This window comes from Cucurbita maxima, unplaced genomic scaffold, assembly GCF_002738345.1.
Source record: "Cucurbita maxima cultivar Rimu unplaced genomic scaffold, Cmax_1.0 Cma_Scf00044, whole genome shotgun sequence".
Lineage (NCBI taxonomy): Eukaryota > Viridiplantae > Streptophyta > Magnoliopsida > Cucurbitales > Cucurbitaceae > Cucurbita > Cucurbita maxima.
The window spans coordinates 768,502-793,903 of NW_019272060.1; the positions used below are offsets into that span (position 1 = coordinate 768,502).

General features: G+C 36.8%; 19 non-coding genes and 1 pseudogene across 19 annotated transcripts; 1 reads left to right on the forward strand and 19 right to left on the reverse strand.

The window, feature by feature from the left end:
• Positions 1-1,749: 1,749 nt before the first annotated feature.
• Positions 1,750-8,371, forward strand: LOC111470409 (annotated as a pseudogene).
• Positions 8,372-16,134: 7,763 nt separating this feature from the next.
• TRNAL-UAG lies at positions 16,135-16,214 on the reverse strand. Its single transcript has one exon. It is a non-coding gene; the product is annotated as a tRNA-Leu (tRNA).
• Positions 16,215-16,276: 62 nt separating this feature from the next.
• Positions 16,277-16,356, reverse strand: TRNAL-UAG. Its single transcript has one exon. It is a non-coding gene; the product is annotated as a tRNA-Leu (tRNA).
• A 61-nt stretch (positions 16,357-16,417) lies between these two features.
• TRNAL-UAG lies at positions 16,418-16,497 on the reverse strand. Its single transcript has one exon. It is a non-coding gene; the product is annotated as a tRNA-Leu (tRNA).
• A 61-nt stretch (positions 16,498-16,558) lies between these two features.
• On the reverse strand, positions 16,559-16,638 carry TRNAL-UAG. The gene has a single exon. It is a non-coding gene; the product is annotated as a tRNA-Leu (tRNA).
• Positions 16,639-16,699: 61 nt separating this feature from the next.
• On the reverse strand, positions 16,700-16,779 carry TRNAL-UAG. Its single transcript has one exon. It is a non-coding gene; the product is annotated as a tRNA-Leu (tRNA).
• A 62-nt stretch (positions 16,780-16,841) lies between these two features.
• On the reverse strand, positions 16,842-16,921 carry TRNAL-UAG. Its single transcript has one exon. It is a non-coding gene; the product is annotated as a tRNA-Leu (tRNA).
• Positions 16,922-16,983: 62 nt separating this feature from the next.
• On the reverse strand, positions 16,984-17,063 carry TRNAL-UAG. The gene has a single exon. It is a non-coding gene; the product is annotated as a tRNA-Leu (tRNA).
• A 63-nt stretch (positions 17,064-17,126) lies between these two features.
• On the reverse strand, positions 17,127-17,206 carry TRNAL-UAG. Its single transcript has one exon. It is a non-coding gene; the product is annotated as a tRNA-Leu (tRNA).
• A 153-nt stretch (positions 17,207-17,359) lies between these two features.
• Positions 17,360-17,439, reverse strand: TRNAL-UAG. The gene has a single exon. It is a non-coding gene; the product is annotated as a tRNA-Leu (tRNA).
• Positions 17,440-17,502: 63 nt separating this feature from the next.
• Positions 17,503-17,582, reverse strand: TRNAL-UAG. The gene has a single exon. It is a non-coding gene; the product is annotated as a tRNA-Leu (tRNA).
• A 63-nt stretch (positions 17,583-17,645) lies between these two features.
• On the reverse strand, positions 17,646-17,725 carry TRNAL-UAG. Its single transcript has one exon. It is a non-coding gene; the product is annotated as a tRNA-Leu (tRNA).
• A 2,903-nt stretch (positions 17,726-20,628) lies between these two features.
• On the reverse strand, positions 20,629-20,708 carry TRNAL-UAG. Its single transcript has one exon. It is a non-coding gene; the product is annotated as a tRNA-Leu (tRNA).
• Positions 20,709-20,913: 205 nt separating this feature from the next.
• On the reverse strand, positions 20,914-20,993 carry TRNAL-UAG. Its single transcript has one exon. It is a non-coding gene; the product is annotated as a tRNA-Leu (tRNA).
• A 62-nt stretch (positions 20,994-21,055) lies between these two features.
• TRNAL-UAG lies at positions 21,056-21,135 on the reverse strand. The gene has a single exon. It is a non-coding gene; the product is annotated as a tRNA-Leu (tRNA).
• A 63-nt stretch (positions 21,136-21,198) lies between these two features.
• Positions 21,199-21,278, reverse strand: TRNAL-UAG. Its single transcript has one exon. It is a non-coding gene; the product is annotated as a tRNA-Leu (tRNA).
• Positions 21,279-21,341: 63 nt separating this feature from the next.
• TRNAL-UAG lies at positions 21,342-21,421 on the reverse strand. The gene has a single exon. It is a non-coding gene; the product is annotated as a tRNA-Leu (tRNA).
• Positions 21,422-21,484: 63 nt separating this feature from the next.
• On the reverse strand, positions 21,485-21,563 carry TRNAL-UAG. The gene has a single exon. It is a non-coding gene; the product is annotated as a tRNA-Leu (tRNA).
• A 62-nt stretch (positions 21,564-21,625) lies between these two features.
• TRNAL-UAG lies at positions 21,626-21,705 on the reverse strand. The gene has a single exon. It is a non-coding gene; the product is annotated as a tRNA-Leu (tRNA).
• A 62-nt stretch (positions 21,706-21,767) lies between these two features.
• Positions 21,768-21,847, reverse strand: TRNAL-UAG. Its single transcript has one exon. It is a non-coding gene; the product is annotated as a tRNA-Leu (tRNA).
• Between the last annotated feature and the right edge of the window lie 3,555 nt (positions 21,848-25,402).

Below are 25,402 nucleotides of genomic sequence, written 5' to 3' on the forward strand. Positions count from 1 at the left end.
CAAGTGAGAAGGAGCTGAACAAAGGTGACGATGACTTGTTAAATTGACTCGGTTTGGCCCGATTCACATGGTTTGCTCATTTCGACCCTAATTTTCACTTCGATTTTGACCGTTCTCAATGTAGGACCTTTTTGTGGAGTTCGACAAATTTAGCAAATTTAGCCATTTTCTAATAACCCGTGTCATAATAAAAAGTGTCACATATACCAAGTAAGTGGTACCTCAAAAGTTCGAATTAAGCTATGCTTGTAGAGATATGCCAAAAAAAATTTGAGCTTGAACTGAAAATGCTATCTCTATTTATGACTTGCCCACACGTGTGATTTTTATGTAGTTATACGGGGATGATTAGGGGTTCGCTAACTAACCCATAATCGTAAACTCAACTCGATTGTCAGGGATTCTAATAACAATAGAGCTAACTTATGATGTCTTATGATCTATGATCATACTCTATGAGAATTATTAAAAAGTTTTCCTTTCGTGAACTTATCACAAGTGATAAGGGTCTACAGTTGTATCTTAGAGTTGGTTGAACCTGAGACTTATGATTGCTTATACATGCATGTGATTTTTGTGCAGTTATATGGAGAAGATTAGTGGTTTGACAACTGACCCCTAATCATAAACCTGACTCGATTTTCAGAAATTCAGATAGCTATAGAACTAGCTTATGATATTCTATGATGTATGATCATACTTTGTAGGAATTATTAGAAAGTTTGCTAGTTAGAATTCCTTTAGTGAACGTGTCACGAGCGGTAGTGGCCCACCGTGTGCCCAAATGCTAGAGGTCTAGATAAGACCAAGAAACAAGAACTTTACTCTAAGTTGAACTTAGGTGGAACGAACTGACCAAGAGCGTAGTCTAGGAAGAACTTAGTCTTAGGAACGAACTAAAATAAGACAATAAACAAACAAAATTTATTTCATAGAATATAAGAACGAATTGTGAACAAACGGTGTATTGAGTATATTTACTTATTCAATTTTTTTTTTCAGTTGGAGCTTGATGTTGCGACCGAGGCAAATGTGCATATGGGCTATTGGCTATGACGTCATATTCGAGTCTATATTTTATTTCATACCTGTCTTTTAATTTCGGTATTTCGTATATTTTAAATATTCTAAACTTGTAATATTGTATTTTGGTCGTCTCGATTTATCTTTTATAAAATAATTTTTTTATTACTATTTTAATTAAATTTAGATATACAAGTTACATGCTTAAATGTTTTAAATTTTATACATTTTTACTTATTTCCACGTCAGTGAGTAATGATGTATGACTCGAGTCCCTTGAAAAGTAGGTTGTTATATATATACGAGCTCAAGCTCGGGCAAAGACATTTAGTGGGTTCATGTGAANCGTACAACAGTGGATCTAGAATGGATTAATTACAAAAATATATATAAAAATGCAAAACAACTTATTTTAACTTAAAACTAGGAATTTAAATATGAGTCTACGTTATGCACGTGCCACGGTCTCTGTTCGCGATGCCACCTCCCTCCGTACAAGTGCCCTTTACCTAAAAAATGATGTGGCACACGACAATATTATATATATATATATATATATATATATATTAATTACAAGATTATTAATTTTTCAAAAAAAAAAAAAAAAAAAAACTAAAAGATAATCAAATCCAAGCTTTAAGGATATAATTTTTTTTTTTTTTTTTTCCCAAAAGAAAGGAAAAATAAAGCGTCGTTTTGTAAACGGACATTCACCAATGCCCTTCGTCGGTTTCATTTCGTCTCTCTTGCGCGCGCGGTGATTATCACTGTTCTTCTTCCCTCTCCACTTTTCTTCTCTTTCGGCTCTCTCTCACACACCAATCTCACTTGCATGCCCATTCCCCCGGATCGCTAATCCTCGCTTCATTTTCATCGCTCTCGAACTTTCAAACTCTCGCCTCTTGAAGAAACTACGATTCTGTTGAGAGATGATTGGACATAGGTTCTCCGGTTTCAGCTTTGATCTGTATTTAGTTCTCATGTAATATGGATTTCAGATTAAACTTGGAGGTGTTTCTGCTGAGGAATTGTTCTTCTTGGAGATTAAGTCAGTTTGACGGTACTTGATTATTAAATTCGTCTTCGGAGGTGTATACGGTTTATAAGGTCTGGAAGAAAACATGTTCTGGAAGGACCGTGATTGGGAGAACAAAGAACTGAATGGCGGTCCTCTCTGTGGGCAGGTGCGAGTGTTTGTGGTTGGCGACTCAGGTGATATATATATATATATATATATTTTTTTTTTTTCTTTTTTAATCATTCTAGTTTCTTTTCTTCTGCGTTTTGTGATTGAATGCTTCTTACTTTTCTACTCGGTTTTTTTGTTTCTGGTAGCTCCACTGAAATGTTATGTTAACTGGAGTATCCTCTGTTTTTGTTTGACATATTCTCTGTCTAGCTATCTAGGTGGGCAGTTAGTTATTTCCATAGCGGAGTTCGGATTTTATTGTGCGTAATGGTGGAGATTGTGATTTTGATCCTCTTCGTAGAGTTACTTGGAGGGTTAATTGAGCTTCTTTGGAGTTGTCCGTATTTAAATGGGAACTTGACTGATAGCATGCTCAATCATCTTCTCAAGTCATGATCTTAAAAGATACAATAAGTTACAAATAAAAGAACACGTCACTTAGCATTCTTGGAAATTTTATTGACAAAGAAGGAATTATAGGCTAATTTCGGAACATGGAAAACATATTGTAAAGAAATTTTGTTAGTCAATCGAATACTTCCGTTTCCTACAATAGAAGTGAAACTGCCATTGACATTTTTTAGTGTAATACAAAGGAGAATATGAGTCTAAGAGGCGAGAGGAATTAGTCATATGGTCTGTAGCTCTAGAGTCTGTAATCTAGGGGGATGAATTAATGCAAGAGAAGGCTGGAGGATAATTACTTGTTTGTGTCAAGGAATCCTTAGGATTACTAGATGACGAAGTGGCTTTTAGTAGTTTCAGGATTTGAGTCAATTTGCTCTTTACTGAAAAGGCCAAAGTTAACTAGATTGGTATGGGAAGACTAATTTGTACACATTTCACCTTGCGTACGGCTCTTCCAATTTGCAAGCTTCCCTTGGATTTTCCAACAGGTTTTATGAGTGTGGCGGGGTTTATTATAGTGGTCACACCATACCCAAGTTTTGTTTGACTAAGTATTTGTAGAAGCCTTATTTGCAATAGCCTCAGCTACCTAAGTAGACATCTCAACTGAACCTATGGTTTTCTTATCGTGTGTAACATTATACACGCGGACTCTGTTTTCTGGGAACCTTAGAAAAAATTACATAAATAAATGGAAGAGGATTTTTAACGATGATTCTATGTCTAACCTCATTGAACTCAACATTGAGGCTAACAAGGAGCTTGTAACTACGACCATCCTCCACAACTTTCTGGTAGTGAGTTTTATCCGTAGTCGACTCTCATTCATAAGTATCAAATAAATCTAGATCTTGCCAAATATTTTTCAAAAAGTAAAAGTATTATGCAACTGTATCTCTTCCTTGTCGAATGTCATCCAATTTGAGATTCCACTCAAAAACCTATGATTGATTTCGCAAGTTGGAACACGTTCGGGTAACACTATCCCATAGTTCCTTTGCAGTGGAATAACATATCTAGTTACAACTGCTCTCAACCATAGAGTTCACCAACTAAGTCAACCATTGAGTTTTTCAGCATCCCAACTAGCAAACAAAGGATCATCCTCGTTAGGTGCCGTATTGTCTCCAGTGAGATAGCTAATCTTCCCTTCGTATCATTCGTATCATTTGTCGAAGCATTAGATTGGCTATGTGACAAGTCCATTGTCTGATCTCTATTCCTCAGACGGACTAGCAATCTCAAGACAGATGATATTAGGGAGTGGAGAAGTTTCTAAAAGATTATCTTCTAAATTGGAGATCTCTCCCTGGAGAGAATTTGAGCTGAATAAAGGATGCTTTTACTAAAAACAGAACTTCTGGACTTTCAAATTATTTTTTTGGGTGAGGGGATCGAAACACCTATACTCCTTTTTGGTGGAGGCAAACCCTAGAGAAACACATTTAACTGCTCGCGGTTGAGTTTAGACTAAGAAAGACTAGGAAAATGAACATAAGTAGTGCACCCAAAAACTTTTATCAGCAGATCAAAATATAAGCGGGCTGCAGGGAAGAAATTTTTAAAGAGGAGTTTTGAAATCCAAAATCCTACTTGACATTCGATTTATGAGATAATCTGCTGTGAGGAAGGTGTTTCCCCACAAATAGGTAGGAATATGCATAGAAAACATAATAGCACGAGCAACATTGAGTAAATGTCTTTCTTTTGTTCAACAATGTCGTTTGTTGGGGAGCATTCTGACTAATAGATTGATGAAATACCTTTATCTTTCTTGGAAATACTCTAATTTGATAGATGATAATTGGTGCTTGGATTAGGGCTTCTCTGAACTGAAGGGTCAACATGACTGGCTGTGCTTGTATCTTGGATACCATAAATACTAACTTATGTATGCCTGTATTTTTAAAAAAGTTTGTTGCCCGTAATTTGTTGATGACTTTAAAAAAAATAGATAAAGTTGGATTTCATCATTGGGGCTTCTTTGAAAACAGTCCATTACTTTTACTTTATTTATGTTCCTTATTAAAAAAAAAAAAATCTATTACTCGTAATTGATTTTTGTTTCTCTTTAAAAATAAATAATAATAATAAAATAATAAAAAATTTGTAAAGTATTTTTCTATCAGTTAGTTCAGTGCACACCTAAATTTCCAGCCATATTTCTCTGCATAAATTAAATTTCAATATTTTTCTAGGTGTGGGGAAATCTTCTCTTGTTCATCTAATTGTAAACGGTTCTTCGATTTCTTGTCCTTCTCAAACGATTGGCTGTGCAGTTGGAGTTAAGGTAAGACTCACCTTCTGTCTCTAGTGACACCAGTTCTTCTTGGAAGTTCACTACTTATCAAGTGTGTACTATTTATTATTTTGATAGCATATCACTTATGGAAATGCTGGTAGCTCTTCAAGTAGCATAAATGGTGATTCCGAGAGAGATTTCTTTGTTGAACTTTGGGATGTGTCAGGGCATGAGCGCTACAAAGACTGTCACTCTCTTTTCTATTCTCAGATTAATGGTAAGACCTCGTACCTGTCAGTTTTTCATATTTATTCTTAATATGTTAGTTAAAGAAATTTCAACTTGTATGAATGTGACTTATTCTTCAGCATGTTGCCTAAATTTCATATAAACACTAACCATTGACCATGTACTGGTACTATTGGGAGGTTTATCCTCGTGTCTGTGGCATATTTCTGAAGGTTCTTAACTTTCCAAGGTATTAGTTAGGCCATATCAAATACCCAATATCTTGTGAGGCACAATAAATAGAAAAAAAAAAAATTAAATATATATGCAGATGTATGCATAATAATAATAATAAACATCCATGGAAAGAAATGGTTTTTTATCAAAGGAAAGGATGTAGCATATAAAACTTAGAAATAAACAAGGTACTAACTTTCTCTACACGATAGAAGGTTTGGAGGAGAAGAAGAATCGTGTAGAAATGGTAGAGAAATACCCTAAATACAAGGGTTTTTGCATTCAGGATTAGAAAACTTTTTGTGCTTTTTAATTAAAGCACCTTTGGGCTTCACTGGAAGGCACGGGTGCTAGAGTTGTGCCTAGTGCCTTGGCCCAGGCCTTAGGGTCTCTTTTATCACTAACTCAATTTGGGTAGCAAGTATTGAAGTATCTGAAGAAGGTGATTCTTGTTGAACACGCCCATTAAAGTGTTAGCACTCCTGACCTTGTTTAAAAGGGCCTTTCTTTTAGATTTATCTCCCCATATAATGCTCTCCATGTAACATGGATTTGGATTCCAAGGATAAATTTTTAAAACTTTCTGCTTTGCTGGAATATTTTGGAACTTCTTTCTTCACTTGCCTTTGTCAGCAGGTGGCTCTAATCTTCAATTTTTGGCGGCCACCCTTTTAAAAGAGAGGAACGTCTTGTTCAATTTTTGAGAGCTTTCTTTTAGAAATTATGGCTTGAGATAAACATTTGAGTCTTCAACAAATTTAAAGGAAAGGTCATTTGGGTATTTTTATCACTTCGTACCTCGTTCATGATGAAAATTTGATGTCCCTTCTTATACATCCATTTAAGTTCTCTTGATGCCATTTGCAAAATGTTTGGGGCTTGGCTTTTCTCCCTTTGTTTTTTCTTGGTAATTTCACATTGTCTATTTAGACATTTTCCCTTGAATTTCTCCGAAGTTTAATATGTATTTTATTTCAGTTCATGCTTAAATTGTGTATACAGGCGTTATTTTTGTTCATGATCTTTCCCAGAAAAGAACAAAATCAAGCCTACAGAAGTGGGCAGTAGAGATTGCAACCATTGGGACATTTTCAGCTCCCTTAGTATCTGGAGGCCCTGGTGGCCTTCCCGTACCATATATTGTTATAGGTAACAAAGCAGATATTGCTGCTAAAGAGGGTACAGGAGAAAGCAGTGGTAATCTAGTTGATGCTGCTCGCCAGTGGGTTGAGAAGCAGGGTCTGCTTTCCTTTAGTGAGGAAATTCCATTAACTGAAAGTTTCCCTGGTGGTGGAGGACTTCTTGCTGTAAGAACTGTAGTTTATCCATCACATTTCTCAACATCGTATCTAAATCGATCAATAATATTTTATTTAGCTTGTCGATTGTTAGTAATAGCTTTGAATTCTTTTATACTTCCCTATTTCCCCCAACTTTTTGGAGCAAACCAGTACTTTGTGCTGTTGAAAAGTGTGGGATTATTTGAGAGAAGAAATCGTTTGGTATAACAACATAAAATAACTAATCTAACTTCCGTGAGCTTAGATAATGAATGCCCTTGTAGAAAATAGCACCCAATTCCTTTTGATTGTATTGAAAAATACGACTTCTGAAGCTGCGAATGTTACTCTACCATTTCAATTTTCGTTAGTCTTATTGGGGATATTCTGTACATAGGCTGCCAAAAAGGCGAGATACGACAAGGAAGCTGTGACCAAATTTTTTCGCATGGTCAGTTTTTCTATTCCTATGATCTCGTGTGCTGCTCTTCTTTTACATGTAAATGACAGCCCCTTTCTCTCCCCATACTATCCAATGTGTTGATTCTCTTTTTCCAGCTCATCAGGAGAAGATATTTCCCAGATAGTTTGCCTGCAACAAACACTTGGTCCATTTCTCCAGTTCCAAAATCTGTACAACGCCTAGATGACACTACCCATGACGAGGATCAGTCCTACAGTCGTGCAAGGTACTTCCTGAAGAAAAATGCTTCTGTTCTTCCCCCTTTGGCTAAAAATTGCAACTGTTTTTTCCTCTTTTAAATGTTAGGCTTTCATGTTAATGACAGGACGTTTATCTAATATCAAGATAGTTCCTACACTGTTTGTTAGTAAGGTTCTTGTCTGGTTTATCAAATTATCTTTTATCTCTGTATGCATTACAATAAATTTGCTATGTCTACACCATAATGATTACATCTGATTGATTAGATGTACATTAGTTTATTTTTCTGCTTATATCTCGACTACGACATATAGTTCCGAAGGAAAATTTTCGTAGGTTGATGCGAGAAATGTTGCTTAGAAATCTATTCTCAACCATTTGTAGGTTTTATTTCGTAATTTTAGAGAGTGGATTAGCCCAGACAAAACTCGTTCTCGAACATGAGTATTTAGTATGAAAATAGTAGCCCTGAGTTTCAACTTTGTATCAGAAATTTCTTGGTGCTTCAAAGAAGGAAAAGGAGGTTTCTATATGTGAATCTTATTTAACTATTATATGGTTAATGATCAAAATTGCTGAAAGTAGACTTTAGACGTATATGCAAATTCTTATGTGATTCCATAAGATCTCTTCTTCCTTTACTTATATTACATTAGCTTATTGTACTGGTCTGAACTAATTGCAGTGTAAGCAGCGAAACATACAAGTACAACACGCGTCCTCCGCTCCCGGCACAACGCAATCTTACTCCACCTCCGACGCTTTATCCCCAGCAGCCATTTTCAGCCTGTGAGAACTACAGCCTTCCAAAATTGGTCATTCAACCTCCCAGGAGATCAACAATTCCACCAGATCAAAGCGCTTGGACATTAACGTAGGATCAACCGATCAGTAACGAGCTTGGGCAATAGCAATGTCCGTGGCATACTGTCGGTATGAGTTGTGTGCAGTTTGGTTGATATAAAATCAGTTCATTAATTCTTTCATGTCTCAAGGAATCCGTCTCTGTAATTGGTGCCTGATTCCTAGCATGTTTAATGATATGCTATAAAACAACTACAGCCCATTCTTTTCATGAGAAAATTGCATTTATCATCTGCTCATAGAATATTAGAATAAGATCTGCATTTACTATGGTTGGACTGACGTTAAGATTTCTTTCCTTGCTTACAAATTGGGTTCCAACTCTAGATCCTACATGTTCTCACTTTTCCAGAGTATGCCCCATACCCTTACATTGTCAGGTTGAATTTAATTGCAGGGTATAAAAGGGCAAATACTCGATCATTTAGACCAAGGGTATTAATAGATAAATACTCAATACTCGACCATTTAGACCAAGAGTATAAACAGGCAAGTACTCAATACTCGACCATTTAAACTAAGGGTATCAATAGGTAAGTACTCACTAGCCTATTTGGGCCAAGAGTATAAACAAGTAAATACTCGACCATTTAGACCCCAATTTAAAATGTTGTTGTTGACGAAATATTAATCGAAGTTCTATGAATATTTCTAGAAAAGTTAATAAGAAAATTAAAAACAAATCATTTTAATTAATAAATATACATTATGCATTTTTAAATAGGTCAATATATTTATTATTTATATTATATTTTAATTTGTGATAATTTTTTTTTTTTTTTAATGTTGTATCAATTTCTTAATGGTATAAGGGAAATGTTGATTCATGCCTTGTGTCGATGTTAAATTAAGAGACTAAAAAATATTGATAGAAATATTTACGTATGGATTGAAATTTAATACTCATATATAACTCAAGTATATTAAGAAAAATCTATTATTTTTCTCACTATGAGCGCCTCCTCCAAGTGTCATCTGACATGAAAAAATGAAACGTCAACAATTTTATGTCTACCTAAGTACTAAGATATAATAAAATGCATCATATTTGAAGGTTGATATAAAAATTATATGCGAAAATCTCAATAACAAATAATTATTAATAGCTAACACTAAGAAATTTGAATACACAAAGGTAACACAAATTGGTTGAATATGAAAATTTTATTATTATTTACAATTTAGTTTAGTTTTGCAAAAATTTGAAACTTTTTCAATGGTTTATTTGAATGAACTTAGAATCACATGAAAAATTGACAGGTTGATTATGTTTGTTTGGTTTATTTGATCATTATTTTGACACGTTTATGTATGAAAATGATTTTTTTGCTTTGAAATATTGGGGTTATGAATAAGTTAAACCTAATGTGACTAAGTTGTGCATCAAGCTTTTATGATTAACTTCTTAGAACCTAATTTATGAACTTGGGACTTATGCCTTTGTACTCTCATGAACTTAGGACTTATGCCTTAATTCCAAGAGTATAGTTAGTCATGTAGGTTGAATTCATGATGTCACAATAAGGACCATGTACCCAACACGATGCTCACGATTCATGCAATGGACTGAGTCTAGCGTAGTGATGCCCTAAGTCACCCTAGACATGCGTACCTTTTCAGTACAACACGAGCTCACGATTCATCACCTCAAGTGGTGAGAGGCCTTGCCTTGGTTGGTAGAGTTGTTAAAGATATTTAACTTTAAGTTATGGTTTACCATATGTATCATATTTGACCCTTCATTATAGGCAAATATCTTGATATTTAGCCTATAGGTATTCTATTTGACCCTTTATTATACGCAAATATTTGGATATCGTATTTAGCTTTTATTATAGGTAAATATCTTGTATCTATTTATTGCTCTTTCCATATATTTTGTAATTTATTTGATTCGGTAGATGACTATAAATAGAGAACTTTCATCACCATTCAGATATGGTGGTAATATTCTCATAATATCAGAGCCCCTTCTATGCTTCTGAATCCTCTTCTCATCTTCTTCCTTTCAAGACTCTAATCCATATGATCACCATCAAACTCTCTTCCTCCAGTTATCTTCTTTGAAAAAGGCAACTTCTCCTTGTCCTTGAGAGTCAAGACATGTTGGGTTATGTTGATGGAACTAGGGTTCCACCACATCACTTTGAACCAGAAACTTTCTCAACACTCAACACCAAATATTTGGCGTGGAAAGCAGTTGATCAACGACTTTTCTATCTCCTACTCTCCTCTCTCATAGAGGAAGTCATTGTTGTCTTTGTTGGTCTCTCCACTTGCACATGATGCTTGGCTCGTGTTGATCTCTCCAGCTATCATTTGAATGCCTGTGAACTGAGACTCAAGGAGGACTTGCAACTGATGAAATACAACACCAAACCTGTGGCTGAGTATGCCCAAACCTTCAAAATAATATGTGACCAATTTCATGCCATTGGCGGACCCATCGAGGATATTGATAAAGTGCACTAGTTTCTTCGTGGACTCAACATCAATTTTTTAACTTTTTATACTACTCAGATGGTTCTTACCCCTCTCCCCTTTTTTTGCCAATTTAGTCTCTATTGTTGAGTTTTATGTCCTAAAACTCATAGTTTGAAAACAAAAACATATTCTATTTTCAATAAAGTTATTATTGTTGTTTATTCCGTAAAGATTGTTATTGAATAAAGTGAACTTTACGATTATTAATCTAAATCCAATAAACTAAAAACACTCTGCCTATAGTATGATTACTTGAACTATATGTAGAGACATAAAAGTGGATCAAGTACAAGTATATAGTCAAAATGATCTATAATATGAGGATAAGGCTGATTACCTTATCCTGGGGACACTATGGATGCGGCTCACTTTTGTATATGACATAAACAATGTGATCACTAAATTGTACATGTGGAGACATGTGAGTGGGGGTGTCCTATGCAATGAGTATTGCATAAGATCGGACCATGAAGAAAATCACTCTCACTTTATAATGTCGTTTACTGTTGAAACTTATTTTCTTTTCATTCGATGACCTAGGTAACTCGATTATAATCCTGAGCTAATCATGAACTCCTGTTTTTTCGAAATTATCCTTAGATTTGCATGGGTGAGAGTGGCTCGAGTTGACCGACTCAATATGCCTCCTATTTCAGGGCTAAGACTGGGTGAATGGCTGGGGACGTAGGGTGCAAGATGGAATTCACTCCTACCCACTTTTAGGAATAGAAGAGAGATAGTTCCCTTAAGCACTGACTTCGGGTCTTGAACAAGGGGCCCCACCCTCTCATTGGCCTGAGAGGGATTCAGTTTACTAGTTGGACCACAAACCAATTGTTCATTAGAGGATCAGTGAGAAATAAGGAACAAGAAATAACTTCAGGGGTAAAACGGTAAATTGACCCAGCTCTAGTTACGAACAACTTGTGAAGGATCGACTTACTAATCATGGTTATATCAAATGGACATAAATATATCTATAGTGAGGGGAGTGCAACTACTAGGCTATAGTGGAGTGTCCTAGTGGTTAACGAATGTTGGTTAACAAGGTTAATGAGTTTAACCGGTTAATCTTGGATCGTTAGAGCCAATGATCTATAGGTCCATTAGGTCCCTCTACTAGCTCATATCGGACTAAACCATAGAACAGTGTGACGAGTGGGTTCGAAGTGTTCGAATTCAAATTAGGGAATATGCGTTACATATATACGATATATTTAACCGCATTTTTGTTTTATTTACGAATTAAACAAAAAGAGAGAATATGAGATACTTAAATAAGATTTAAATATCTTAATCAAATATGTGTCGAAATTGATTGGGATTGACATTTGAATTAATATTAAATATTAATTAAATAGTTTAATTAATCATTTAATATTACTTTAATTTGAAATTAATTATTAAAATTAATTGTTGAATCAAAATGAAAAAAGTCAAGAGGTTGACTTCATTTAATGGAAAAAACCATGTTTGAGTTAGTAGAATTTTGAGATATCAAAATTTGGTTTAACCAAACTTGCATGCTTGCCAAATAAACCCCATAAATTTTAGTGAAATTTTGAGTGTCAAAATTTGGTTTAACCAAACTTGCATGCTTGCCACATAATCCCAAACATTTGAGTGGAATTTTGAGTGTCAAAATTTGGTGATCTCAAATATGCATGAACATGCAAATATGATTCTATAAATAGAGTGATCATGGACATGGAAGGCCTTCCTCGGAAAAAACCTTGAGAAAAACCTCTCACAAACTCTCTCTTCATATATACTAAATCCCTCCCAAGTTTAGTCACTCACCGGATTCCACAATCCCGTTCTAAGGTCGGAGGATAGTGGAGAAGACACTACTGGTGGTTTGAAATCGGTTCGTGAAGAAAAAGAAACTTGAGCGACAAAAGGTTAGTATTCAAACTCATTGAGTTTTAATGCTTTTGAACATGCTAGTTAATTCACTATAATTGATGTACTTAGAGTGCCTAAGATCCAAATTGCTTCCGCATGTGTTATTTTAACACCATCATCTATAACTGAAAGTTTTGAGTTGTTCTAGCGCTCCTTTGAGTCTTTTGACACCACTCCTACGACATTCACAACCACTAATCGTGGTCATACTCATGGAAGCCACCCTGCTTCCTTTCACAACCACTAAACGAATGAACGTAGGTCATCTCATGTGTTAGATCTTATTCTATGTGATGTTTAGGGTTCTTCCCTATCAAATCCATTTCGAGTTTTCTTACTATGTTTTTCTTATTGATGATTATTCTCGATTCACTTGGCTTTACCAATAAAAATTTAAATATGATTTCTTTGATATTTTTCTTCAATTTCAAAAATTTGTGGAAAATCAATATTCAGCTCGTATCAAGGTTTTTCAAAGCGATGGAGGTAACGAATTTACTAGCACTTGTTTCAAAACTCACTTATGTACTTTTAACATTCGTCATCAACTCTCTTGTCCATCTAAATCTGCTCAAAATGTCATGCTGAGAGAAAACATCGTCATGTGCCGAATCTACTGGCTTGCCCTTCGCTTTAACTCTCATCTTTCTTTTTGTTTCTGGGTTGACGTCTTCAACATTGCAGCTTATATTATCAACCGGTTGCCTACTCCAGTTCTTGGAGGTAAGCCATCATTTGAACTCTTCTACATCTACTCTCTGCATTATGACAATTTTCATCAATTTGGTTATCGTGTTTATCCTTACTTGCGTGATAATATGCCTAACAAGGTTTCTCCCTGCAACATTCATTGCATTTTTTTGGGTTATATTCCCTTCATAAAGAATTTCATTGTCTTGATCCCACCACCACTAAATTACATCACCCGCTGTGCTCAGTTTGATGAAACTAACTTTTCTACTGTCTCTAGCTCCTAGACACAACTTCTTTCCTCTCTTCATATTTCGAATTTCTTGGAACCGCATCTTTACCATATTGATTCATCCCTCTACCAATTTTTCACTACACATTCCTCGATCTAGCTCATCTCCGTGTGATATATGCTCTGACCTTGTGGATGAGTATGTGCAGATTGATACTTCTCTTGCAGGTTTTTTTTTGCAACCCTCGACTTTTTATCTGGCCTTATTGAACCTAATGTTGATTCCTCTTCTTCTTTGGGCTCTCATCCTATGATCAAAGGAGCCAAAGTTGGTATTTTCAAGACTCATCATCCCGTAAATCTTGGTATTTTGGGCTCATCTAGGCTTCTTTATGCTCTTCTTGCATCCACTAAGCCAAGATGATTCAAATTTGTGACTAAGAATCCTGCTTGGGTTGCGGCCATGGATGAAGAAATTTTAGCTTTGCAACAAAATGACACTTGGACTTTGGTTCCTCGCCCTGCCAACACCAACATCGTGGACTCTAAATTGATGTTTCGCATTAGATGGATCCATTGAGTGTTTCAAGGCTCGTCTTGCTACCAAATGTTATAATAGGTTTCTGGTTTCAACTACATTGACACTTTCAGTTTGATTGTCAAAGCTACTACTGTTCGTGTTGTGCTTTCTCTTAATGTCACAAATAAATGACCTCTTCGGTAACTTGATGTAAAAAATACTTTCCTCAATGACACTCTTGTTGAATATGTTCATATGGAACAACCTCCTTGGTATATTGATTCTCGATTTCTCACTCATGTATGTCTATTAAAGAAAGCCCTCTATGGTTTAAAGCAAGGTCCTTGGGTTTCATGTTTTAGCTCATTTCTTCTCACACTTGGTTTTTCTTGCAGTCGCGCTAACACGTTCCTTTTTGTCTTTCATCAGCAATCTAACCTTATCTATCTACTTCTTTATGCTGATGACATTATTGTTACTGGCAACAACTCATCTCTTCTTGACGACTTTACTTGCAAACTTCATTCTAAGTTTGCTACCAAGGATTTGGGTTCTCTCACTTACTTTCTTGGTCTTGAAGTTTCACCCACTCCTGATGGTCTCATTATTATTCAGTTAAAATATGCTCGAGATATTCTTACTCGTGCTCAATTGCTCGATAAAAAATCAGTCCAAAGTAACTTGTTTTTTAGTAACAAAATTTTGTTAATTTAGATGTACCTTGTGTGTGGGGGGCGGCGGTCCCCTGGACATAGTCCTTTCAGGCAGTGGCCGTTTAGTCCATGGTCCATTAGATGGTCGGTGCAAGGCCAGAAATTTGAACACATTGATTCCGCTCGTTCCCGTCCTTCGCTTCAGGGCCTGTCCCTCGGTGTGGTCAGTACTCCAAATCCCCATGGTTGTTTCTCAACACCTAACTGTTGATGATTCTTTTTTCGTTAATCTTACTCTCTATCGATCTCTTGTTGGCGCCCTTCAGTACTTGACCATTACGCATCTAGATATTACTCATGCTCTCAATTTTGTCAGTCAATTTTTGCATGCATATACTGAAGATCACTCTCTTGCTATCAAACGTATTATACGCTATGTCAAGGGAACACTCCACTTTGGTCTTACCTTTCGTCCATCTAGGGTGTACATCCAACCTGACCCAACTCAAAATATAATAGTTGGGTTGGGTTAGATTAAATTTCGGATTTGGGTTTGAGTTGGATTTTTTAACCTGATCCTGTTTGAGGTTGGGTTCGGGTTCCAAAAGAAAATAATTGGATCAACCCCACCCAACCCGAAAATATTGAAAAATAAAAAAGAAATTGAAGCCAAAGGCCCCAAAATCGAAGCCCTAAGTCCACTCTATCATGAATTCTGACTCCGGTCTTGTCTTTATCCATGTCCTAACGCTACTTCTTGCCCAAAGCTCAAGTAACTTGATTAAATTAACAAAATTTTCCTCACCTCAAGTTGACTTCTAACCTTGCCCAAAGGCCAAAGTAACTTGTTTTTTAGTAACAAAATTCTCTCTTTCTCTCCATCTCGTCGGGCTAAAGTCTTCGTCTGACGTACTCTCTTTGTGTCCTGCAACATCGTTCAACCGTCACCATGATAGCATCTCTCTCTCTCGTTGTTGCGTCGGTCTCTCTCTCGATCTTTTTGTCTTTGTTTCTCATTCTCTCTTGCGCTCTCGGTCTCTCACTCTCAGTCTCAGGCTCTTAGCAAAGGGTTTTGATCTCAGGAGCCTTCTCTCGCACGCTGTCTTTTTTCTCTCTTGCATGTCATCTTTCTTTGATTTGTTGTATCTCCTTCACAAAGACCGAGAGTTTGTACATTAAAAACATTTGCGAGTGTTGTTAAATGATCATCTACCATGTGTAGGTCTTGATGTTCCTCAAAATTAAAACTCATAACCTTTCGGAAATTTCAAGAGTTGGTACTTTTGTAACGATATGGATTTACTAGGACTTGGAAGGGAGCCTAAATCTAAATTGATATAGATATAACCGACAACTGTTGCGCCTTAGACCACTCGGCCAAATTGTCAATTTATATATTCAACAAACTGAGTAATTGACCAGACCTTAGACCACTCGGCCCGGCCAAATTGTCAAACCACGAGGTATAAATAATTTACATATTCAACAAACTGAGTAATCGCTTAGATAGATAATTGACAACTGTGGGATTTGAACCCACGCCCTTTCGGACCAGAGCCTAAATCTGGCGCCTTAGACCACTCGGCCAAATTGTCATACCATGAGGTATAAATAATTTACATATTCAACAAACTGAGTAATCGCTATAGATAGATAATGACAACTGTGGGATTTGAACCCACGCCCTTTCGGACCAGAGCCTAAATCTGGCGCCTTAGACCACTCGGCCAAATTGTCATACCATGAGGTATAAATAATTTACATATTCAACAAACTGAGTAATCGCTTAGATAGATAATGACAACTGTGGGATTTGAACCCACGCCCTTTCGGACCAGAACCTAAATCTGGCGCCTTAGACCACTCGGCCAAATTGTCATTCCACAAGGTATAAATAATTTACATATTCAACAAACTGAGTAATCGCTTAGATAGATAATGACAACTTTGGGATTTGAACCCACGCCCTTTCGGACCAGAGCCTAAATCTGGCGCCTTAGACCACTCGGCCAAATTGTCATNCCACAAGGTATAAATAATTTACATATTCAACAAACTGAGTAATCGCTTAGATAGATAATGACAACTGTGGAATTTGAACCCACGCCCTTTCGGACAAGAGCCTAAATCTGGCGCCTTAGACCACTCGGCCAAATTGTCATTCCACGAGGTATAAATAATTTACATATTCAACAAACTGAGTAATCGCTATAGATAGATAATGACAACTGTGGGATTTGAACCCACGCCCTTTCGGACTAGAGCCTAAATCTGGCGCCTTAGACCACTCGGCCAAATTGTCATACCATGAGGTATAAATAATTTACATATTCAACAAACTGAGTAATCGCTATAGATAGATAATGACAACTGTGGGATTTGAACCCACGCCCTTTCGGACTAGAGCCTAAATCTGGCGCCTTAGACCACTCGGCCAAATTGTCATACCATGAGGTATAAATAATTTACATATTCAACAAACTGAGTAATCGCTATAGATAGATAATTGACAACTGTGGGATTTGAACCCACGCCCTTTCGGACCAGAGCCTAAATCTGGCGCCTTAGACCACTCGGCCAAATTGTCATACCATGAGGTATAAATAATTTACATATTCAACAAACTGAGTAATCGCTATAGATAGATAATGACAACTGTGGGATTTAAACCCACGCCCTTTCGGACCAGAGCCTAAATCAGGCATATTCAACAAACTGAGTAATCGCTATAGATAGATAATGACAACTGTGGGATTTGAACCCACGCCCTTTCGGACCAGAGCCTAAATCTGGCGCCTTAGACCACTCGGCCAAATTGTCATACCATGAGGTATAAATAATTTACATATTCAACAAACTGAGTAATCGCTATAGATAGATAATTGACAACTGTGGGATTTGAACCCACGCCCTTTCGGACCAGAGCCTAAATCTGGCGCCTTAGACCACTCGGCCAAATTGTCATACCATGAGGTATAAATAATTTACATATTCAACAAACTGAGTAATCGCTATAGATAGATAATTGACAACTGTGGGATTTGAACCCACGCCCTTTCGGACTAGAGCCTAAATCTGGCGCCTTAGACCACTCGGCCAAATTGTCATACCATGAGGTATAAATAATTTACATATTCAACAAACTGAGTAATCGCTATAGATAGATAATTGACAACTGTGGGATTTGAACCCACGCCCTTTCGAACTAGAGCCTAAATCTGGCGCCTTAGACCCCTCGGCCAAATTGTCATACCATGAGGTATAAATAATTTACATATTCAACAAACTGAGTAATCGCTATAGATAGATAATGACAACTGTGGGATTTGAACCCACGCCCTTTCGAACTAGAGCCTAAATCTGGCGCCTTAGACCCCTCGGCCAAATTGTCATACCATGAGGTATAAATAATTTACATATTCAACAAACTGAGTAATCGCTATAGATAGATAATGACAACTGTGGGATTTGAACCCACGCCCTTTCGAACTAGAGCCTAAATCTGGCGCCTTAGACCCCTCGGCCAAATTGTCATACCATGAGGTATAAATAATTTACATATTCAACAAACTGAGTAATCGCTATAGATAGATAATGACAACTGTGGGATTTGAACCCACGCCCTTTCGAACTAGAGCCTAAATCTGGCGCCTTAGACCCCTCGGCCAAATTGTCATACCATGAGGTATAAATAATTTACATATTCAACAAACTGAGTAATCGCTATAGATAGATAATGACAACTGTGGGATTTGAACCCACGCCCTTTCGAACTAGAGCCTAAATCTGGCGCCTTAGACCCCTCGGCCAAATTGTCATACCATGAGGTATAAATAATTTACATATTCAACAAACTGAGTAATCGCTATAGATAGATAATGACAACTGTGGGATTTGAACCCACGCCCTTTCGAACTAGAGCCTAAATCTGGCGCCTTAGACCCCTCGGCCAAATTGTCATACCATGAGGTATAAATAATTTACATATTCAACAAACTGAGTAATCGCTATAGATAGATAATGACAACTGTGGGATTTGAACCCACGCCCTTTCGAACTAGAGCCTAAATCTGGCGCCTTAGACCCCTCGGCCAAATTGTCATACCATGAGGTATAAATAATTTACATATTCAACAAACTGAGTAATCGCTATAGATAGATAATGACAACTGTGGGATTTGAACCCACGCCCTTTCGAACTAGAGCCTAAATCTGGCGCCTTAGACCCCTCGGCCAAATTGTCATACCATGAGGTATAAATAATTTACATATTCAACAAACTGAGTAATCGCTATAGATAGATAATGACAACTGTGGGATTTGAACCCACGCCCTTTCGAACTAGAGCCTAAATCTGGCGCCTTAGACCCCTCGGCCAAATTGTCATACCATGAGGTATAAATAATTTACATATTCAACAAACTGAGTAATCGCTATAGATAGATAATGACAACTGTGGGATTTGAACCCACGCCCTTTCGAACTAGAGCCTAAATCTGGCGCCTTAGACCCCTCGGCCAAATTGTCATACCATGAGGTATAAATAATTTACATATTCAACAAACTGAGTAATCGCTATAGATAGATAATGACAACTGTGGGATTTGAACCCACGCCCTTTCGAACTAGAGCCTAAATCTGGCGCCTTAGACCCCTCGGCCAAATTGTCATACCATGAGGTATAAATAATTTACATATTCAACAAACTGAGTAATCGCTATAGATAGATAATGACAACTGTGGGATTTGAACCCACGCCCTTTCGAACTAGAGCCTAAATCTGGCGCCTTAGACCCCTCGGCCAAATTGTCATACCATGAGGTATAAATAATTTACATATTCAACAAACTGAGTAATCGCTATAGATAGATAATGACAACTGTGGGATTTGAACCCACGCCCTTTCGAACTAGAGCCTAAATCTGGCGCCTTAGACCCCTCGGCCAAATTGTCATACCATGAGGTATAAATAATTTACATATTCAACAAACTGAGTAATCGCTATAGATAGATAATGACAACTGTGGGATTTGAACCCACGCCCTTTCGAACTAGAGCCTAAATCTGGCGCCTTAGACCCCTCGGCCAAATTGTCATACCATGAGGTATAAATAATTTACATATTCAACAAACTGAGTAATCGCTATAGATAGATAATGACAACTGTGGGATTTGAACCCACGCCCTTTCGAACTAGAGCCTAAATCTGGCGCCTTAGACCCCTCGGCCAAATTGTCATACCATGAGGTATAAATAATTTACATATTCAACAAACTGAGTAATCGCTATAGATAGATAATGACAACTGTGGGATTTGAACCCACGCCCTTTCGAACTAGAGCCTAAATCTGGCGCCTTAGACCCCTCGGCCAAATTGTCATACCATGAGGTATAAATAATTTACATATTCAACAAACTGAGTAATCGCTATAGATAGATAATGACAACTGTGGGATTTGAACCCACGCCCTTTCGAACTAGAGCCTAAATCTGGCGCCTTAGACCCCTCGGCCAAATTGTCATACCATGAGGTATAAATAATTTACATATTCAACAAACTGAGTAATCGCTATAGATAGATAATGACAACTGTGGGATTTGAACCCACGCCCTTTCGAACTAGAGCCTAAATCTGGCGCCTTAGACCCCTCGGCCAAATTGTCATACCATGAGGTATAAATAATTTACATATTCAACAAACTGAGTAATCGCTATAGATAGATAATGACAACTGTGGGATTTGAACCCACGCCCTTTCGAACTAGAGCCTAAATCTGGCGCCTTAGACCCCTCGGCCAAATTGTCATACCATGAGGTATAAATAATTTACATATTCAACAAACTGAGTAATCGCTATAGATAGATAATGACAACTGTGGGATTTGAACCCACGCCCTTTCGAACTAGAGCCTAAATCTGGCGCCTTAGACCCCTCGGCCAAATTGTCATACCATGAGGTATAAATAATTTACATATTCAACAAACTGAGTAATCGCTATAGATAGATAATGACAACTGTGGGATTTGAACCCACGCCCTTTCGAACTAGAGCCTAAATCTGGCGCCTTAGACCACTCGGCCAAATTGTCATACCATGAGGTATAAATAATTTACATATTCAACAAACTGAGTAATCGCTATAGATAGATAATGACAACTGTGGGATTTGAACCCACGCCCTTTCGAACTAGAGCCTAAATCTGGCGCCTTAGACCCCTCGGCCAAATTGTCATACCATGAGGTATAAATAATTTACATATTCAACAAACTGAGTAATCGCTATAGATAGATAATTGACAACTGTGGGATTTGAACCCACGCCCTTTCGGACCAGAGCCTAAATCTGGCGCCTTAAACCACTCGGCCAAATTGTCATACCATGAGGTATAAATAATTTACATATTCAACAAACTGAGTAATCGCTATAGATAGATAATGACAACTATGGGATTTGAACCCACGCCCTTTCGGACCAGAGCCTAAATCTGGCGCCTTAGACCACTCGGCCAAATTGTCATACCATGAGGTATAAATAATTTACATATTCAACAAACTGAGTAATCGCTATAGATAGATAATTGACAACTGTGGGATTTGAACCCACGCCCTTTCGGACCAGAGCCTAAATCTGACGCCTTAGACCACTCGGCCAAATTGTCATACCATGAGGTATAAATAATTTACATATTCAACAAACTGAGTAATCGCTATAGATAGATAATTGACAACTGTGGGATTTGAACCCACGCCCTTTCGGACCAGAGCCTAAATCTGGCGCCTTAGACCACTCGGCCAAATTGTCATACCATGAGGTATAAATAATTTACATATTCAACAAACTGAGTAATCGCTATAGATAGATAATTGACAACTGTGGGATTTGAACCCACGCCCTTTCGGACCAGAGCCTAAATCTGGCGCCTTAGACCACTCGGCCAAATGTCATACCATGAGGTATAAATAATTTACATATTCAACAAACTGAGTAATCGCTATAGATAGATAATGACAACTGTGGGATTTGAACCCACGCCCTTTCGGACCAGAGCCTAAATCTGACGCCTTAGACCACTCGGCCAAATTGTCATACCATGAGGTATAAATAATTTACATATTCAACAAACTGAGTAATCGCTATAGATAGATAATGACAACTGTGGGATTTGAACCCACGCCCTTTCGGACGAGAGCCTAAATCTGGCGCCTTAGACCACTCGGCCAAATTGTCATACCATAAGGTACAAATAATTTACTTATTCAACAAACTGAGAAATTGATAATTTACTTACCCAACAGCTAGAACAAAACGAAAATTTATATGCATATACTTGATTAAGATATGAACATAGAAAATTATAGATAATGACTAACCGTGGGATTTGCACCCACGCCCGTTGAGACTAGAGCCTAAATCTAGAGCAAATTGTCATGCCATAAGGTAAAAATAGTTTACTTATTCAACAAAACAAAAATATGCTTGATTAAGATATGGGTATAGAAATTTAGATAATGATGGGATTTGAACCCACGCCCTTTCAAACCAAAGCCTAAATCTAGCACCTTAGACTACTCAACCAAATTGTTATACAATAAAGTACAAATAATTTACTTATTTAATAAACCGAAGAATCGATAAGCTAAACAAAGTAAAAAATTATATGCATATACTTGTTTTAGATATGGGCATAAAAAATTGTAGAAGATATTGACAATTGTGGGATTTGAACCAACGCCCTTTCATACCAAAAAGCCTAAACCTATCGCCTTAAACCACTCAACCTAATTGTCATATTATAAAATATAAATAATTTACTTATTCAACAGACCGAGAAAACAATAATTTACATACCCAACCGCTAGAACAAAGCAAAAAATTATATGCATATAGTTGTTTAAGATATGAGCATAGAAAATGATAAATAATGACAACTGTGGGATTTGAACTAAGGGTGTACACCCAACCTGAAAACCTGAGAACCCAACCCTATCTAACCCGGAATATAAGGGTTGGGTTGGGTTCATTTTTTTTTTAATTCGATCAGATTTGGGTTGGGTTTGGGTTCCAAAATGAAAATGATTAAGTCAACCTAGCCCAACCCGAATTTTTTTTTAAAAAAAAAAGAAATTGAAGCCCAAAGACCCAAAGTCGAAGTCCAATCTACGTCCTGTGTCCTGTGTTCGTGTCCTGTGTCTCTCTCTCTTTGCTCTCTGCCTTCGTGTCCTGTGTCTCTCTCTCTCTCCTTCTCTCTTGCTCCCTCTTTGCTCTTTGCCTTTCTCGTGCTTCTCTCTCCGCCTCCTCTCTCTCCTTCACTCTCTCTCGATACTTAGTCTCTCCCAAAGAATTTGATCTTAATAGCATTCTTTCGTGTTCTTTGTCTTGTTTATCTCTCACGCGCCGTCTTTCTATCTTTAGTCTTCTGGAATGCCATAATGAGTAACTTTTTTCTCTTTTTGTTATATTCCCTTGCAAAGACGGATTGTGTATTTTAACTTTGATGCATTCTATGATAATTGTTCATATTGGGTTGAATGTTCGAATCATAATAGTTCTATTTTACTTTTTATAGATGAAAAACAATAGTGCAACAATATGTGCAAGTAGCTCTAATAATTATAATGCATCAAAACCACCATTGGTTACACAATCTAAATTTAAGAAGAAGAAACTCAGTAAATCAACTATGTGGGATCACTTTACAAGATTAGAGAACAATAATAAGAGGTCAAGTGCAACTATCATTCTAAGGAGTATGCTTGTGATACTAATTCTTGTGGAACTAGCACGTTATGGAAGCACTTAAAAAATCAGTGTAAAAAGTACACATATAAGGTGGAGAACAAAGGACAAACTACTCTAAGTTTTCAACGTTCAATAGATGGATGAGTTTTAGTCAAACAAGAGGTAGAACAGCATGTGTCAAGATGATAATTATGGATGAGTTTCCTTTAAATTTGTAGAGAATGAGGGTTTCAAATTGTTTTGTAGTATTGCATGTTTGACCCTCGGTCTAGAGTACCATTGCTAGAGATATATTTCAGCTCAATCTAGAAGAAAGAGAGAAGTTGAAAAAAATTTTAGTCTCATTCCAAGAGGGTTTGTCTTACCACTAACACATGGATTTCGTTGCAAAACATTAATTACATGGTAATTACCGCACATTTTATTGATTCATAATGGAATTTTTTAAGTTGCTAACTATAAGGGAGAGACTATTGGCAAGATTATTGAGAGTTGTTTATTGGAATGGAGAATCGATAAGGTTTTCTCTATCACAGTTGTTAATGCAAGCTCCAATGATAGAGCTATTTCATATATTATGAGAAGGCTTAGAAGTTGGAATTCACTTGTCTTAGATGGAGAAATATTACACCTGAGATGTTGTGCTCACATAATTAATTTGATTGTAAAGGAAGAGCTTAAAGAAATGCATGACTCTATTTCCAGTGTTCGCAATGACATGAGATATGTTAGATCATCTCCTAAGAGATTGACAAAATTTAAAGATTGTGTTGAACAAGAAAAAATTAAATGTAAAGCACTTGTTTGTTTGGATGTGGCGACTCGATGGAATTCCACTTATTTGATGCTTGATCCTACCTTAAAATTTGAAAAAGCTTTCAAAGTATTAGAAGAAGAAGAATTAGATCATTGATGATTGAAAAAACGTTGCAGTGGTTGCAAAGTTTTTGAAGGTTTTCTATGATGTGACTTCTAATTCTTATTTTCATCAACTTTGGGATATTCGAGAACTTTCAATTCAGTGGAGTACAAATGTGAACTCTGTTTTAAGTAACATGAGTTCAAATATGAAAGTTGAGTGAGACAAATATTGGAGCTCATTGGAAGGAATTAATAAGTTGATATTCATAGTAGTGGTACTCGATCCTCATTACATATTGAATTACATATCATTTTTCTTTTCGAATATTTAAGAAGATGCTATGGCTAAAGTGACGGTGGATGACTGTATCTTTGACACCTAAAACGATGGAAGCTCACAAAATTGGATCGGTAAAAAATCGATAATTTACTTATGCCTTAGACCAGACTAAAGACACAAATAATCTTTCGGACTAGAGTCACTCGGCCAAATTGTCATACAATAAGACTGCCAAATTGTCATACAATAAGACACAAATTACTTACCCAACAATGCCTTTTCGGACCAGAGGCTAAATCTGGCGCCTTAGACCACTTGGCCAAATTGTCATACAATAAGACACAAATTACTTACTTACCCAACCATTAGAACAAAGCAAAATATTATATGCATATACTTGTTTAAGATATGGGCATAGAAATTATAGATAATGACAACGGTGAGATTTGATTCCACGCCCTTTTGGACCAAAAAGCCTAAATTTGACGCCTTAGACCACCCAGCCAAATTGTCATAATATAAGGTATAAATAATTTACTTATTCAACAAATGAGAAGTCGATAGTTCACTTACCTACTCGCTAGAACAAAGCAAAAAATTATATGCATATACTTGTTTAAGATATGGGCATAGAAAATTATAGCTAATGGCAAATGTGGGATGCCCTTTCAAACCAAAGCTTATATTTGGCGCCTTAGACCACTCAGCCAAATTGTCATACTATAAGGCACAAATAATTTACTTATTCAACAAATCAAGAAACCAAAAAATTATACGCATATACTTGTTTAAGATATGAGCATAGAAAATGACATCGGAGAGATTTAAACCCACACCCTTTTGGACCAAAGCCTAAATCTGGCACCTTAGACCATTTGGCCAAATCGTCATAACCGAATGCC